Raw genomic sequence first — 6,000 nt, 5'->3', positions numbered from 1 at the left:
TGAGCGTCCTTGGACACATCTTTCCATGGACTTCATTGTCGAGCTCCCTGTTTCCAATGGCAATACTGTTATCCTTATGGTGGTTGACCGTTTTACTAAAATGTCACATTGCATTCCCTTGATGAAGCTGCCTACCGCTCAGGAGCTTGCTTCAATTTTTGCCCGGGAGGTCTTCTGTTTACATGGGTTACCCAAGGAGATAGTGTCAGACCGGGGTAGCCAGTTTGTCTCCAGATTTTGGTGTTCCGTTTGTGCTCAAATGGGGATCCAGCTTTCCTTCTCCTCAGCATATCACCCTCAATCCAATGGGGCTGAGGAACGGTCTAATCAAGCTCTGGAACAGTTCCTCCGTTGATATGTCTCAGATTACCACAATAATTGGTCTGAACTGTTACCTTGGGCAGAGTTTGCTCGTAATAGTGCTATTAATGCTTCCTCCAAGTTATCCCCGTTCATGGCGAATTATGGGTTTCAACCATCCTTGTTGCCCGATTCATTCATGTCTTAGGCTATTCCGGCTTTGGAGGAGCATCTCCGGCAACTCCGTTCCACGTGGGTGCAGATTCAGAATTGCCTTCATCGTTCTATGCAGTGCCAAAAGTTCCAGGCTGATCGTAGGCGTCTGCCCGCACCTTCCTACCAGGTTGGTGAGAGAGTTTGGCTGTCCTCCCGCAACTTGAACCTTTGTGTGCCTTACAATAAATTGGCTCCCCGTTATGTTGGTCCTTTTCGAATACTCCGACGGGTTAATCCTGTGGCCTACGCTCTTGACCTTCCTCCTGCTATGCGCATCTCCAATGTTTTTCATGTCTCCTTCTTGAATCCATTGGTTTGTAATTGGTTTACCACTGTGTTGCCTCATCCCCATCCTATCTTTGTTGACAACCATGAGGAGTATGAGGTCAGCAGCATTATTGACTCTCGTATGTCCAGGGGCCGTGTACAGTATTTGGTTCACTGGAGGGGCTACGGTCCGGAGGAGCGTTCTTGGGTTCCCTCCTCTAATATTCATGCTCCCGCCCTCCTCAGTGCCTTCCATGCCCGTTTCCCCAATAAGACTTTTGTCCTCCCGCGGGGGAGGGGTCATTGAGGGGAGGGTACTGTCAGGGTTTTTCCCTGTTGTGTTTGCCATGTGCTGCTGGCAGCCATTTTACTCACCTCTCTTCCTGACTTGGTGCATTGTGGGGGATGCTGCTCAATTCCTGCACTTTCTTTTATGGCCAGACTGTTGTGCATCATCCATACAGGATGCAGTCTCAGAATTGTGATGTCATCATTTATTATTTAAAGGGCCTCTGTTCAGTATGCTTTGCCTTTGCGTTGTCTGAGACCTGTTTGTGAGAGTTCCTGTGTATTACCTGGCTGCCTGACATCCTTCCTGGTTCCTGATCCCTGGCTTGTTCCTGACTCTGCTGTTCTCCTTGTTCCTGATTCCGGCTCGTCTGACTATTCGCTTTGGCTCCTGACTCGGCTCGTCTGACTACCAACTCTGGTTTTGACTCCTGGCTTGTTATTTGACTTGTGGACATTTTATAATTTTTTGCTATTAAAGGGACAGTCTACACCAGAATTTTTATTGTTTTAAAAGATAGATAATCCCTTTATTACCCATTTCCCAGTTTTGCGTAACCAACACAGTTATAATAATATACTTTTAACCTCTGTGATTATCTTGTATCTAAGCCTCTGCAAACTGCCCCTTTTTTCAGTTCTTTTGACAGACATGCAGTCTAGCCAATCAGTGCCTGCTCCCAGATTACTTCACGTGCACGAGCACAGTGTTATCTATGTGAAATATGTGAACTAACACCCTCTAGTGGTGAAAAACTGTTAAAATGCAATCTGAAAGAGGTGGGCTTCAAGGTCTAAGAAATTAGCATATGAACCTCCTAGGTTAAGCTTTCAACTAAGAATACCAAGAGAACAAAGCAAAATTGGTGATAAAAGTAAATTGGAAAATTGTTTAAAATTACATGCTCTATCTGAATCATGAAAGTTTATTTTGGCCTAGACTGTCCCTTTAATAAAGGTGTGATTATTTTTGCACTTCTCGTCTCAGTCTGATTCCTGGCACCCTGAGGGAGTTAGGATCCAGGCCCCTCTCAAAATTGGCATAAGTAACACCTAATACATTATTTTTAAAGCTTTGAAATGAAGACTTTAAATGCTAAACAGCATTATAAACCTAATAAAATGATCACACAACACAGAATATATAATTAAACTAAGTTAAATGAACAAAAACATTTGCTAAACAGCATTATAAACCTAATAAAATAATCACACAACACAGAATTTACTTGCATTTTTCTGCAAACAGTTCTTTTTATGCATTCCAATCTTGATTGGCTTGCATATCTTTGCTGCAACACAAGCAGACAGCTCCACCTACTGGCTATTTTAATCAATGCACTGCTTCTCAATGGAAAAAGGTTGTTATTCTGAAATGGTGTAAATTAAACCGTTGTAAACCGAGGGCCACCTGTATTTGTTTTTTGCTAAGATTAATACAATGGATGGATGAGCCCCAAACGGGCCAAACAGGCTGTCTATGGTTGGTGCTGCTGTTCTCCTCAAGCATTCATTTCTCGCATTGTAAGTGTGGTTATGAAAATTAATGTAATTTTCAGCAAACCTAGCATATAGCCGAAAACTTAAAATCAATGCTTGAGTCCAATAACATATCACCTACATCATACTGAAGAGCCCCAACGAGGGCGAAACAACCTGCCTATAGTGAAAAAAACACTTTACATTTGTAGTATTACAATATATTATTCCTCTGCAAGACACCACTCTTTTTGTACTGGGTTTGTATGTAAGCAGTACTACTATAGAATAATAAGGCTTCCATATATCATAAGATTTGAGATTGTGCCTAATTTCCAAGTTCCCTTGACATATTAAAAGGGTTCCTACTTAAAACTATTAACTGGTCAGATGTTCTGCGCATATCTGCGATAAATATGTTTGTATATTTATATATGAGGACACATAAAATGTTAATGATAGCAGCAACTGGATCACCCAAAAAAAAACCCTAGCAGTTATGTCCATGCTTATTTCAGTGCAGGCCTCCATTTCTCAAGTTGCGTACTTGCCTCATTTGTCAGTGCCATTATAGTCTAGCTACCTATAATAGGACCACTACTCGGATAAACAGACAAGCCTCCCTTAGAAAATGTAACCCACACTGTATAAATGTAAACTTCAAAATCCTCATATTTTCATATATGACGTAAAAAAACAAGCTCATCATACTGTAACACAGCTAGTAAAAAAGGCTTAATTACAGTATATTGAGAACTTGAAAAACAGCCCTATTAATACTTAGAAATCAGCTATTTAAATATTTTTAAATTGCACTTTTGATATCAAATATCTGGTGCCAGATCAAAGTAATTGCCAAAGAAAGAGGATAACTACATTATTTGTTTACAAACTGAATAATAAAGTATGAATTTTTGCACGTCTAGTAATTCTTTATGCCTTGATTAAAAAAACATTGTTCTAATTCTTGAGAGCATTTATTGTTAAATGGTTGCAGTACACTACAGGTTACACCCAATGGGACCTACTAAAGGGATAAGAAACCCATTTTTGTTCTTTCAGGATTCAGATAGAACATTACAGGCAATTTTAAACAATTTTCCAATTTACTCCTATTTTTAAATGTGCTTAATTCCTTTGATATACTTTGCTGAAGTCATAAAACACATCAACATTTAAAAGTACAGTTACACTCATAATAACACTATCTGATAAACAAAATATTAAATGTCACGGATACCAGACTGCAAGGGTTAAACCCCTACACCCTATAACCTCACCCCTGTTGTTATCTAGTCTAGGTGTGAAGTGTCTTTCTGTTATTGTGTGAGTCATCCATTGTCCTTTTGTAAGTCAGGATGTGATTAGAATCTTGATTAGCTAACCATTGTCTGATGTTTGTCTCATTGTATAATATTTGTTTCTATTTGTGTAGTAACTACCCCCATTTTGTTGGAAATGTATAAAAGCTGTGTTTTCTGTGCAATAAAGCAGTTTTTTTCACCTGAATGCTAGTCTGTCTAGTCATTTAGGTGGGCTCCTGCTAGAAACACTTTCCTGGGCTACAAAGCAGTTTGTTCCAGACAGCGGAAGGACCCGTTTGGTGGAGCTACCCAGCCGGGGTAGCCGGGGATCCGTCACATTAAATAAAAATAAATATTGCATTAAAAAGTTATGAGGTCTCCGCTGTTCTAAAAAAAAAGACTGCAAAGGGCTTTAACATAGAAATACATACATACACATGTCTAAATATATATATATATATATATATATATATATATATATATATATATATATATATATATATATATATATATATATATGTGTGTACAGGGAGTGCAGAATTATTAGGCAAGTTGTATTTTTGAGGATTAATTTTATTATTGAACAACAACCATGTTCTCAATGAACCCAAAAAACTCATTAATATCAAAGCTGAATAGTTTTGGAAGTAGTTTTTAGTTTGTTTTTAGTTATAGCTATTTTAGGGGGATATCTGTGTGTGCAGGTGACTATTACTGTGCATAATTATTAGGCAACTTAACAAAAAACAAATATATACCCATTTCAATTATTTATTTTTACCAGTGAAACCAATATAACATCTCAACATTCACAAATATACATTTCTGACATTCAAAAACAAAACAAAAACAAATCAGTGACCAATATAGCCACCTTTCTTTGCAAGGACACTCAAAAGCCTGCCATCCATGGATTCTGTCAGTGTTTTGATCTGTTCACCATCAACATTGCGTGCAGCAGCAACCACAGCCTCCCAGACACTGTTCAGAGAGGTGTACTGTTTTCCCTCCTTGTAAATGTCACATTTGATGATGGACCACAGGTTCTCAATGGGGTTCAGATCAGGTGAACAAGGAGGCCATGTCATTAGATTTTCTTCTTTTATACCCTTTCTTGCCAGCCACGCTGTGGAGTACTTGGACGCGTGTGATGGAGCATTGTCCTGCATGAAAATCATGTTTTTCTTGAAGGATGCAGACTTCTTCCTGTACCACTGCTTGAAGAAGGTGTCTTCCAGAAACTGGCAGTAGGACTGGGAGTTGAGCTTGACTCCATCCTCAACCCGAAAAGGCCCCACAAGCTCATCTTTGATGATACCAGCCCAAACCAGTACTCCACCTCCACCTTGCTGGCGTCTGAGTCGGACTGGAGCTCTCTGCCCTTTACCAATCCAGCCACGGGCCCATCCATCTGGCCCATCAAGACTCATTCTCATTTCATCAGTCCATAAAACCTTAGAAAAATCAGTCTTGAGATATTTCTTGGCCCAGTCTTGACGTTTCAGCTTGTGTGTCTTGTTCAGTGGTGGTCGTCTTTCAGCCTTTCTTACCTTGGCCATGTCTCTGAGTATTGCACACCTTGTGCTTTTGGGCACTCCAGTGATGTTGCAGCTCTGAAATATGGCCAAACTGGTGGCAAGTGGCATCTTGGCAGCTGCACGCTTGACTTTTCTCAGTTCATGGGCAGTTATTTTGCGCCTTGGTTTTTCCACACGCTTCTTGCGACCCTGTTGACTATTTTGAATGAAACGCTTGATTGTTCGATGATCACGCTTCAGAAGCTTTGCAATTTTAAGAGTGCTGCATCCCTCTGCAAGATATCTCACTATTTTTGACTTTTCTGAGCCTGTCAAGTCCTTCTTTTGACCCATTTTGCCAAAGGAAAGGAAGTTGCCTAATAATTATGCACACCTGATATAGGGTGTTGATGTCATTAGACCACACCCCTTCTCATTACAGAGATGCACATCACCTAATATGCTTAATTGGTAGTAGGCTTTTGAGCCTATACAGCTTGGAGTAAGACAACATGCATAAAGAGGATGATGTGGTCAAAATACTAATTTGCCTAATAATTCTGCACTCCCTGTATATACAGTATATATATTTATATGTGTGTACATATGTATTTATATGTGTATATATG

This window comes from Bombina bombina, chromosome 5, assembly GCF_027579735.1.
Source record: "Bombina bombina isolate aBomBom1 chromosome 5, aBomBom1.pri, whole genome shotgun sequence".
Lineage (NCBI taxonomy): Eukaryota > Metazoa > Chordata > Amphibia > Anura > Bombinatoridae > Bombina > Bombina bombina.
Note: the sequence above shows the minus strand (reverse complement) of the source record.